This window comes from Ceratotherium simum, chromosome 35 (assembly GCF_057802395.1).
Source record: "Ceratotherium simum simum isolate JZ-2026a chromosome 35, ASM5780239v1, whole genome shotgun sequence".
Lineage (NCBI taxonomy): Eukaryota > Metazoa > Chordata > Mammalia > Perissodactyla > Rhinocerotidae > Ceratotherium > Ceratotherium simum.
The window spans coordinates 2,850,761-2,863,089 of NC_141934.1; the positions used below are offsets into that span (position 1 = coordinate 2,850,761).

Consider the following 12,329-nt stretch of genomic DNA (forward strand, 5'->3'; position numbering starts at 1 on the left):
TAAGTGACTAGCTCAGGGCACCAGGGTGGCCTCAGGAGGCTGGTGGAGGTTAAGGTCCAGGTCTGGCTAAAGGGTCTGGAGCCCACCCGCTTTCCCTGCTGCAGACACCCTCCTTGACACCTCATCCCAACACACGTACTCCACCAGCTGGGCACCATCCAGGCCCCTCAACATTGGGAGGTGTGGGGGCTGCCAGGGTCAGGCGAGACTCTGGTAAGATGAGGGTATGAATCTGGCTGAGAGGCCCTGGGCAGTCCCTGACCTCCCGGCACAATGGGATGGCAGGAAGCCACCCTCATCCACCTTGGGGAGTGTTCTGTGAGTTGGCAGAACTCATGCTGGCTGTTCTGAGGTTCTAGCTACAGACAGTGTCCTGAAAGGAGGCGAGCTGACCTCCTGGGGATGACTACAGCCCTCCAGCCTGGGGCATCCTAGGGCCCCTCAGACACCAAGGGCAGCCCCTCCTCACCCAGGAGCACCTGTCAACCCTGGAGGGGCGTGAACTTATTTACAGCAAAATGATGACAATCCATCCAAGCAAAGCAAACCAAAACAGATGTCCTCTTGCCCCAGAACTCTCTCCATGTTGTCAGGTTTATATGTGGTTTGTGGAATAGGATTTTAGGGGCACCTGCAGGCTGTCTGGCTCAGTGGGCTGGGGACAGGATGGTGGACTCCCAGACAAGATGGTGCCACTTAGAACACTCTGCCTTAGCCAGCCCCTTTGCCCCTTCTGATATTTGGTTGATATTGTCTTGAGGAACTTCCCAGATGGGTTCCCACTTCCTGCAGGGCTGATATCTCCCTTACCTCGCTCTTGTGGGGCCTGAACATAACTGAGCAGATGTTCCTGTTCTGAAATGCCCTCACAGAAATCCAGAAACAAAAATTAACTCCAAATGGATTAAAGACTTGAATGTAAGACCTGAAACTGTGAAAGTTCTAGAAGAAAACATAGGCAGTACGCTCTTCGACATCGGTCTTAGCAACATCTTTTCAAACACCACATCTGACCGGGCAAGAGAAACAATAGAAAAAATAAACAAATGGGACTACATCAAACTAAAAAGCTTCTGCACAGCAAAGGAAACCATCAACAAAACGAAAAGACAACCTAACAATTGGGAGAAGATATTTGCAAACCATACATCTGATAAGGGCTTAATCTCCAAAATATATAAAGAACTCATGCATCTCAACAACAAAAAAACTACCAACCCAATTAAAAAATGGGCAAAAGACCTGAACAGACATTTCTCCAAAGAAGATATACAGATGGCCAACAGACACATGAAAAGATGTTCAAAATCACTAACTATCAGGGAAATGCAAATCAAAACTACAATGAGATATCACCTCACGCCTGTCAGAATGGCTATAATTAACAAGACAGGAAACAACATGTGTTGGAGAGGATGTGGAGAGAAGGGAACTCTCATACACTGCTGGTGGGAGTGCAAACTGGTGCAGCCACTATGGAAAACAGTATGGAGATTCCTCAAAAAATCAAGGATAGAACTACCATATGATCCAGCTATTCCACTGTTGGGTATTTATCCAAAGAACTTGAAAACACCAATTTGCAAAGGTACATGCACCCCTGTGTTCATTGCAGCCTTATTCACAATAGCCAAGACTTGGAAGCAACCTAAGTGCCCATCAAGGGACGAATGGATAAAGAAGCTGTGGTATATATACACAATGGAATACTACTCAGCCATAAGAAATGACGAAATCCAGCCATTTGTGACAACATGGATGGACATTGAGGGTATAATGCAAAGTGAAATAAGTCAGAGGGAGAAGGCCAAATACCGTATGATTTCCTTCATTAAGTAGTAGATAATAACAACAATAAACAAACACATAGGGACAGAGATTGGATTGGTGGTTACCAGAGGGGAAGGGGGGAGGGGGGAGGGTGAAAGGGATAATTCGGTACATGTGTGTGGTGATGGGTTGTAATTAGTATTTTGGTGGTGAACATGATGTAGTCCATGCAGAAATAGAAGTACAATGATGTACACCTGAAATTTTTGCAATGTTATAAACCAATGTTACTGCAATAAAAAAAAAAAAAAAAAGAAATCCAGAAAAATGCATTTCCAACCATAAGGCTTGGGCAGTTTTGTAACAGGAGCTCCCCCAAGGCCTTACCAATGACCACCTGAGAGCTGGTGTGCAGGGTTTCAGAGCACTGACTTCTTACCTACCCAGAGAGGGGCTCTCACCACAGCCCCTTTCACAGGCACCAGCCTCCAATGGATATTCGTGGCCAAGCATGGTTGGTGTAGCAAATTGTAAACTTCCAGGGATATGCCTGGGCCAAGTGCTGGACCACAGTGAGCAAGGCAGTTACACAGAGCAACACCAGGAAGATGCAGTGAAGATAAAGCACCAAAAAATACAAGAAGAAGAGGAGAGAACACTTGCCACCTCATCCTACAAAGCCAGGATCACCCTGACACCAACCCAACAAAGACATCACAAGAAAAGAAAACTACAGACCAATATCTTTTATGAATATAGATGCAGAATTGCTCAACTGAATACTAGCAAATCGAATCCAGCAACATATATAAAAGACCAAGCAGGATTTATCCCAGGAATGCAAGATCGATTTAACATCTGAAAATCAATGTCATATGCCATACTAATAGAATAAAGGACAAAACCGCATGATCATCTCAACAGACACAGAAAAAGACAGTCAACAAAACTGGAATAGAAGGGACTGCCCTCAAACTGATAAAGACCATCTACGAAAAACCCTCGGCTACTACACTCAATGGTGAGAGACTGAAAGCTCTCCCTTTGATCAGGAACAACATCAGGATGTCCTCTCTCACCACTTATGCTCAACATGTCTTCTTAACCTTCATTGCTTGTTAGTGCTAGCACCTTACTGCCTGTGCAATGAAGGCTTTTGCTTTCTTAGACTATTTTGGAGAGTGAAATTTCTGGATCTTGTGAGGCTGCTTCTTTTGCACTGTCTTGGGGATGCCTCTTGCATCCACGGTTAAGCCATAAAAGGCTTATTGGTTTGAGTTGCTATTAAGATATACTTGTCAGTGGCCAGATGATGGATCATTTAAATTGGAAAAACTTCTAAATTGGAAAAATTTTTAGAGAGCTCTCATCATAATTGTTTTATTGGTACCTATGAAAAGATCAAATTAAAAAGGAAATATGAAGAAATAATGACTATCCTTAAGAACTTAATCAAATTTAGGGTCTACCAAAACCCTACTGGTGGTATCCTGACTCAGGGTACAATTAAATTGAGAAAATGTAGAAGTATAAGTGTTGATGAGATTATAAAGTTTGGAATGTTTGAGTTAATTTTGTATAAAGAGGTTATATCAACTTTGTCTGAATGTGTTTTGAAAATGGACTTTATGTCTGGCTAGGAAGGCTTCCCCTACCCAATATTATAAGACCAAGACCTGTTGATGAAGTCCAAATGGAAGCTATGATTAGACATATAAGAGTGGGTGGAATTCAGATGAAATTTTGTAGGAAAATTGATATATTTACAGGCTTTATGTGAAGTGATTGCATCTTTTTGCCTGATTGTATTATAAATTTTATTGTGGGGATAGACATTGCATCTCACTGTGGAATGTTTCCCCTGCCTGATTGTAAGACAGCATATAAATCTGCCCTTCAGACAATGATAATTAAACATGCTAAAAGGAAGTCATTATAGGATTGCCTGAGCCCACGCTGTATGTAATAAAACCTAGAGGCTAATATCAGGTGCTAATAAAAAAGATAATAAAAGCTCCACCCCAAGGTAAATTGGTCTACTGTTGAATTGTGCACCGGGAAAGAGGGCCTTGGTTAAACACTTTGTGCAGACTTTTAAAGATGTGGTACATTGTCCTAAAGTTTTAAAAACAATAGCTGTGGAGTCTTTGTGTATGTGTGTCTATATGTATGTTATAAATGTAGGATATTTTTCTACCTCCAGACGGTATGGCCAAAAATTAAGAGCTCTGTTTAATTGGCTTAAAGTAAGTGCCTATGGAAATTATTTCTAAATGTAACAGAAATTAACCCAAATGTCTTTCAAGTTAATGTGATATGAAATAGTCTTTGGTAAATAAAAGCTTATTTAAGTTTGTTGGTTTGATTGAAATAGGCGTGTGCTCAGAGTTATCAGCATTGCATATGATGCAGACATGCAGCCTGGATTTACTAGTCAAATAAGTTCATGTTATCTGTTACCAATTTGTTGGTAAAATAACTGCTTAGAATGATAGCTGATTTTGTCTAATGTCTCATAAAGTTTTTGTAGGGAATCTAAACATAATTATTGGAAACAAGTAAACTAAATAGATGTAAGTAAGATAAAAGTTTTTGGGTGAAATTTTTAACAATAATTATGTGTTATGGTATATGTAATTAAAATAACTTCAAAACCTTTTGGTGACTTGAAACTTAGACTTTTGTTAAATTAAGTTAAATGATAAAAAATTTATTGAATATCTAGATCATTTCTAAATAAGATAAAATATTAGACATTAATTATTAAATATAGGTTTATTTACTTTTGGCTTCTTATTACAGAGAAATTAAAATATGTTTGGGTATATTAGTAAATATATCTTGTATTTTATTAAAAGATTGTAATATATAGTAACATATTTCTAGAAATTATAAAAAGTATTTATAAATTTGCCAAGCCACAGATTGCTAATGTAAAAGACAGTTCATAATTGCTTACTACTTAGTTTTCACTAAAAATTAAGGTCTATAAGGATTAAGAATTCTAATTAATAAATGTGACTAAAGGTATTAAAATTTAATAAGGAAAACATCTTTGTATTCAAGGAAGGTAAGATCTTTGTTTTCAGTAAAGAAGGTATAAGAAATAAAGATATTTTTATTTGTTAAAAAGGTTATAGCAGGTTTATGGAAAAATAACTCTGAGAAAAGAGTTTTCTACATGGTCAAATTGGCTAAGATTGAAATGAAATTAATTGAGTGAGTCTTAATATCAAAAGTAAGCTGATGCAAAATTAGAATTTTGTTTTTTCCCTCTCTTAAAAGGATAATTTTCTTAAACTTTTAGTCTGCTCTTGTTAAAGAGATTATGAAGAGTTTTTTCTTTGAGCAGTCTACCAGAAAAGCAGGGATTTTATGTTTTATCAAAACAAATTTCCTCTATTGTTTTTATCAGGTCTTTAATCACAGGTGCTAAGGTTTTCCTCAGAGCTATTTAATTTTCTGCATTCACCTGAAAATATTTCATTGTCACAATGGTTAAATGGATAACTAAGCATTGTTTCCTAGGGACCTATGATACCATATAGGTAGATGTTATTAATATAAGTGTTTTTAAAAAATTATATAACATTCCTAAATTCTGATCTGTCCTGATTATAAATCACAATTCTAGTTAGTATTTTAAAGTGTTGTATGTCACAAAAATAGCCAAATTTCTCTGTCAGTTGCCATTTTTAAGTCTTTTGTCATTTACAGACAGTTTTATTCTCTTTTGCAAATATGTTTCAGAAAGAGTCATGAAAAGTACTCTGACACTTACTCTGGAATACAGGTTTGTGATAAACTTTCAGATTATAAAACTGAGTTGGGCAAGAAATTACAGAATTCAAAGAGAGAAACTGATAACTTTATGAAACTGCTAACAAGAGATCAAGAGTTGATTACATGGGACTGAATGAACTGATGAGGATGATTATAATTTTTATGACTTTTTGTTTGAAATATTGCTGATTTTTCTAACATCTTATTTTTCCAGATTTAAGGAAACCTTTTTCTGTTTTCTCTTAAGCTAACTATGACTTATAGCAATTTGGTAAAATTATAAATTTGTAAGCAGATTGAAACATTTATCTTTTTCTCCCTACCTGATCCCTCCAGAATTTGGAAACTCTTAGTAAGTAAATATTCTTATTTTCATGGCAATATAGTTGTTTATGTAAATTCAATAAGAATCTGTTCTCCTTATGACAGGACACAATTGGAAACAAAAATTATATTACCAAAGCTTTCACTGGAATGTCATATTTGAGAGAAACATGCATAGACTTGGATATGACTGAGCTTTAAGGGACAAAGATTGACTTTATGAACTTGGAAATATTGGCCTGGTAGCTTGCTTACAGTGTTCCCAGGAACCTTACCAGGTGAATAAAGAAAGTCACTTCCCTGGCAGTTGCAAAGAACTCTCAGGATATTTTGGGAACCTCAAGAAGAAAGGAATTCACCCAAGTCTATAGGTATTGCAGGTGGAGTATGATGACAACCACTTGGCTTTGCTTTCCTGTGAAAGGCCTATAAAGTTCAATCTGAGATTCCTTATAAAAAGATCCAGCAAAGCAGATTTAAAAGAGCCTATATGATCAATTGCTATTCTTGCTGTACTTATGTAAATAATTGGGCCACGTTTATTGAAACTAGATTTATCTTACAAACCATTTAGTCTTAATTTGGTTATCTTTGGTTAAAATGAGGGTGATTTTAGACAGAAAAATTATGTTTCAGTAGAAACTATAATACACAATTGTAGATATTAGATTCCAGTTCTGTTAATTGTCTTTGAGGTTTTTGTTTCCTACCTGTAAACTGAACTAGATCCTGAAATCTTCTAGTTTCCTCAAATACCTGACTACGAATCTCCAAACTAACATTTTAACTTTTTTCCATCATTTTCATTTGGAAACAGTGAGAACTGAAACCACCCTTGTTCCTGAAGCCCTGCAAATTGAAGCTGGACAACTTGATATAACTTTAAGAGAGATCACCACGATAGCATGCCTGTTACTGTGTAAGCCATTCAAAGACACCTGAACACCTGGTGACATCATCAGAGACACTTCAAACTGCAAAAGAGGCTTTGACTCTGATATCTAGAAATTTTCTTGACTGCTGTCCCCTGGGCTCAGAACCTGGATTATAATTGGTTCCAACCATTAACCTTGTTTTTCTTTTTGTTTCCATAGAAATGCTTCTTATTAAATACCTGATTGCTTGCTTACACAATATAGGCCTAACTGTGGGAGCCCATCTGCCTCATTGCCTTCTGAAATGAACTTAACAAGACTAATCTATTATCAGGACTAAGAGATGTGTTCAGTGAGATGGAACAATTTACCAACTCTGCTTCTGGGTGGTGAAACTTCTTAAGCTTCAAAGGCAGGACTGTGGCAGATCAGAATTGGCCACCGCAAAATGTGTCACTTTGGCTTGATTGTTTTTAAGGACAAAAGACTGAAAGAAACTTTGACCTTCCCCTTAACTGCCTGAAGAATTCAAGACAGAAGGCCTGTCCTCAGGACATCATCACCATAGAAAACTCTGGGTATAATGGACTGAGAGGATTCTTGCTAAGCCCATTTTTATCAAAGTTCTCTCTCTTGGGTCACATTGTCTATAGATGGCCCAGCAAACATTTGTTTATCAAACATTTGCTTTTCCAACTCCATGTAAATTGCGTTCCTCCCTTTTGAAGTCCCAAGCCACTATCCCCCACAGCCTCCTTTGTCTTTAGCTGAAGATGGTATTTAAGTCAGTGGCTTCTGCCATTTTAGTAAGTTACTCAGTTTTCCTGGGTTTCTCCCATGTATACAAGATATTAAACTTTGATTTTCTCCTGTTATTCTCTCTCATGTCAGTTTAATTCTTACACTAGCCAGGAGGACTTAGAGGGTAGAAGAATAGTTCTTGCTCCCCTACACCACCATGCAAATTTTGAAAATACTCCAGTCAGAGATTAACACCCTAGCCTCTGTGGTCCTCCACAATCGACATGCTCTGGACACACTGACTGCCCAGCAAGAAGGAGCTTGTGCAGTCATCAGTGAAAAATGCCGCTTTTATGTGAACCAAACAGGGCAAGTAGTATCTAACTTACAGCTATTAAAAGAGAAGATTCACATTTTCCATCAGTTGAATGAGGCTCACACATTTTATTGTACTGACTTATTCCCAGGATTGGCATACTGGTTTAGTGGGGTGTGAGGAGACATGCTCTGATCCCTTCCTTTCTCCTTGTTCATCCTCATTCTAATCTATGTTCTTTTCTCCCTTTGCAGATTTCTTACCACTTGCCTACTAACATTTTCTCTCTCCACAGTCACCAGCTCAGCTTTTAATATGTGAAACTTCAGGAAAGTTTCAGAGGAGGGAACTGATGGGGTTCAGGGCAGGCTGCCCCAAGATGTGCCACTCTGGTACATGGATTATTTTGAGCTGAAGACAATCAAGGATCAGAAGACTCTGGAAGAACATTTGACCTTCCCCAAACTGCCTAAAAGAATTTAAGATAGAAGGGCCTGTCCCAGGAAGGAGCTCTTACCATGGATATTTCTAGGCGTGGTAGGCAGGAAGGCATCTAGCAAGGGCCATTTTATCAAAAGATCTCTTTTGGGTCCCGTTGTCTATAGATGGGAAAATGCAAACATTTGTTTACCAAATATGAACTCTTTTCCTCTTCCTGTAAGTTGCTGTCTCCCCTTTTGAAGTCTCAGACCTCTATCTCCCTCTCCTTAGTCCAGAAAGACATATATACCTCATTTTTCCTAACTGTCTTTGGAATTCTTCATGCTTATGTGAATTCCCCATGTACACTTATTAAACTTTGTTTAATTTTTCTCCTGCTAACCTGCCTTACATCATTTTTAATTCTTTGACCAGCCATAAGAACCAGAGCGGAGCAGAGGGAGAATTCTCCCTACCCCCCTACACTTTCAATTTGTAAAAAAAAATGCAATATCTGCAAAGTGCAATAAAATGAGGTATACCTGTAATACTCATGGTGACTTTGTCAAGTTAACATTTGTTACATAGAGCCCTGAGGGTCTTGGATGGTGAGTCTCATTTAAACAAAAAACCACAAAGGAATTGAAATAGAGAAGCTTCTTACTCACAGCTCCTGGGGAAGGTCCACAACACACCTTGAGGGGCCACACCGGGAGGTTAAGGCAGAGTGCAGGCAGAGAGCAGGGCAGGACCTGGGGCATATGCCTTTATTGGGGTCCACAAGCAGAGTGCTTTGGGGTTCCCAGGCTAAGTCAGGATTGGTCAATTCAAAATGAGGTTTTGGTAAGCTTCGAGGGGGTCTTATCTAAGGAGCACACAAGGGTAAGGCCCTGGAAGGCAGTTGTAGGAGTCTTATCAGAAACTTACATGTACTTGTGACTCTGCCAGTGGTTATCTAGGGTGTGCACTCTCGGGAGGGGCTAGTGTCACTTCAAGCCCTGCAGGCTGCTTGGTCACACAAAATGGATGCCGAGGGAACAATGCTATAGAGTAGTTTAGCTAAACTCCCAAGACACTCTTAGAAGAAAACATAGGAGTAAATCTTAATGACTATGTATCTGGCAATGGTTTCTTTCTTTCTTTCTTTTAGTTTTTATTTTTATTGAGGTAACATTGGTTTATAACACTGTATAGATTTCAGGTGTACAACATTAGAATTCAACATCTGTATATACTATAGTGTGCTCACCACCAAAAGTGCAGTTTCCAGCCATCACCATGTAATTGACCTCCTTTACCCATTTTCTCTCCTCCCAATGGTTTCTTTAAATATGACACAAAAGTTTAATCAACCTAAGAAAAATATAGATAAATTGGACTTCATCAAAATTAAAAACTTGTGTGCTTCAAAGGATACCATCAGGAAAGTGAAAAGAAAATAATACACAGAATTGGAGAAAATATTTGCAAATCATATATCTGATAAGGGGATTGTATCCAGAATATAGAAAGAACTCTTACAATTCAATGATAAAAAGATAAATAGCCCAATTTAAAAATGGGCAAAGGATCTGAATAGACATTTCTCCAAAGATATACAAATGTCCAGGATGCACATGGAAAGATTCTTGACATCATTAGTCATTAGGGAAATGCAAATCAAAACCACAGTGTGATGCACTCCTAAGATGGCTACAGTCAAAAAGCCAGATAAGAACAAGTGTTGAAGATGATGTGGAGTGATTGGAACCCTCACACACTGCTGGTGGGAATCTAAGATGGTGCAGTTGTTTTAGAAAACCATTGTGCAGTTCCCTCAAATCCCAAACATGAAGTTACTGTATATACGATCCAGCCATTCCACCCCAGGTATATACCCAAGACATGAAAACATGTTTCCACACAAAAACTTGTACGTGAATTTTCATAGTAGAATTACTCATGATAGCCCCAAAGCAGAAGCAATGCAAATGTCCATCAACTTGTGATGGATGAATAAAATGTGAAATATCTATATAATTGAGTGTTATTTGTCCGTAAGAATGAATAAAGTGTTGGTACAACGTGGATGAATCTCGAGACCATTATGCTAAGTGAAAGAAGCCAGTTAACAAAGATCATATATTGTACGATTTCACTGACATAAAATGTCCAGAATAAGCAAATCCATAGAGACAGAGAGTAGATTAGTGGCTGCCAGGGGATGTGGGGAGAGGGAAATGGGAAATGACTGCTAATCGGTACAGAGTTTCTTTGTGGGGTGATGAAAATATTCTGAAATTACATAGTGGTGACACTTGCACAATTCTGTGGATATCGTACAACCCACTGAAGTGTACATTTTCAGTTGGTGAGTATTACGGTACGTGAATAAAGTTGTTATCAAAATAAATGATCAAGCACCAAACTTTATCTTTCTTCCAAGAAAGAACTCCAGGGGCAGGAAGGGCTGAGTGCCCGACAGAGATGTAGCCTGGTAAACAGAGGAACAGAGTAAGAAGTCAGGAGACCAGTGTTTCCCCCAAGCTGGCCCCTTGTGCATTACCTGACTGAGGTTGTGAAAAGTGAAATAAAACAGCGTCACTTATGTCTAAGGGCTTTAAAATGGAGCTGGGAAGCCATGAGGGAAATGGGTCTTAAGCACGTCCTCATGCAGCAGAAGACGAACTTTTGAACTGAGTAATGCTGCAAGAAACTGCAGCTCCTCACAGTGATGGACTGCTGCCTCCCTCTAGCTAGCCTTAGCAATCAATTATTTTTAGCCATGATTAGCTTTCTGCCCCAACTCCAATTAACATTCTTTGTAATGCAAACCTCCCTTCTGTGCCTTTAAAAGCCCCTGACTTTTTCTCCAGAGCCAGACACTATTTGGGTTTCTACCCGAATCTGTGCTCCCTAAATTGCAATTCTCTGATCCCCAAATAATCTCCTCTCTGCCTCTCACTTTGGCTCTTTACTTTTAGGTTAACATACATGGTGTCAGAAAGAGGGACCTAAAGTGATCTCAGCTTCATGGACCAGCCTCCCCTGGAACCAGGTACGGTACCTATGACGCCAAACTTCTTAATCTCAAATTCTTATGCCTGATGTGCAATAAGCCAGTGAATGAGCCATTGGTGCTTGGAGATGGAGAAAGGTTTATTTGACTCAGCAAAAAAGGGGAAGGCAGGAGAATAGGTTCTGTCAAATCTCCCTTAAGAAAAGAAGAAAGCAGGGGGTTTTATAGAGCTAAGTGGCTTGGGAGGTGGAGTTTTGGAGAAACAAAGGAGAAATCCGTGTCTCTTTCAGTCCAGGTAAACCCTTTGGAAATCAGACTTCTGGGGATCAAGGCAGCTGGGGGCTGGTTACTTGGGGATCATAACTTCCTTGAAGGCATTCTTTTTCTTCTGCAAAATGTGGGGGAGAGGGAGAATCTCCCTCTGCCCTTTTTCCTTAAGGTTCTTCTGGCTGGCCAAATAATCAACAAGACAGGTTAGCAGGAGAAAATAATACCAAGTTTAATAACATGTATACATGGGAGAAACTCAGAAATGAGCAACTCGTCCCTCTGTCTAAGCTGCTTGCTTAAGTATTGCAGCTAAAGGCAAAGGAACGTGTTGGGGGTGGGTAGTGGCCTGGGACTTCAGAGGGCAGAAGGACAATTCTTTTCAGGGTCATCTATTGATAATTTGGTCAGGGAGAGATAGAGTTTTTTGATAAAAGGGGCTTGGTGCCCCTCCCATTGTAACATCTATTTTACATTATCTTTATAGCCATCATGATAGAAGATCTGTTCCAGGAATGAGCCACCACATCAGACTCTTTAGGCAGTTAGTGGAGGAGGTCAAATATCCTTATTGTCTTCAGCTCGAAATAATCCGCATACCAGAGTGGTGCTTCCTGGGGCAGCTTGCCCTGAGCACCATCAGTTCCCTCCTCTGAAACTTCCCTAGAAGTTTCACATATTAAAAGCTGAGCTGGTGACTGTGGAGAGAGAAATCGTGTTAGTATCCGAGTGATAAGAAGTCTGCAAAGAGAGAAAAGAAAGTAGATTAGAATGAGGATGAACAGGCAGAAAAGAATAAATCGGAGCACATTTCCCCACACTCCATTAAATCAGT

The 12,329-nt window shown here is 39.2% G+C and overlaps 2 pseudogenes across 1 annotated transcript in view; both read left to right on the plus strand.

The window, feature by feature from the left end:
- Window positions 1-12,329, plus strand: part of LOC101387609 (cationic amino acid transporter 4-like) — a 351,414-nt pseudogene that overhangs the window by 176,571 nt on the left and 162,514 nt on the right.
- LOC101395653 (tubulin alpha-3 chain-like) overlaps window positions 11,061-12,329 on the plus strand; it is a 40,828-nt pseudogene continuing 39,559 nt past the window's right edge. Inside the window, exon 1 of the transcript XR_015549907.1 lies at window positions 11,061-11,266. The product of XR_015549907.1 is annotated as a tubulin alpha-3 chain-like (transcript). The remainder of the gene's footprint in view (window positions 11,267-12,329) is intronic.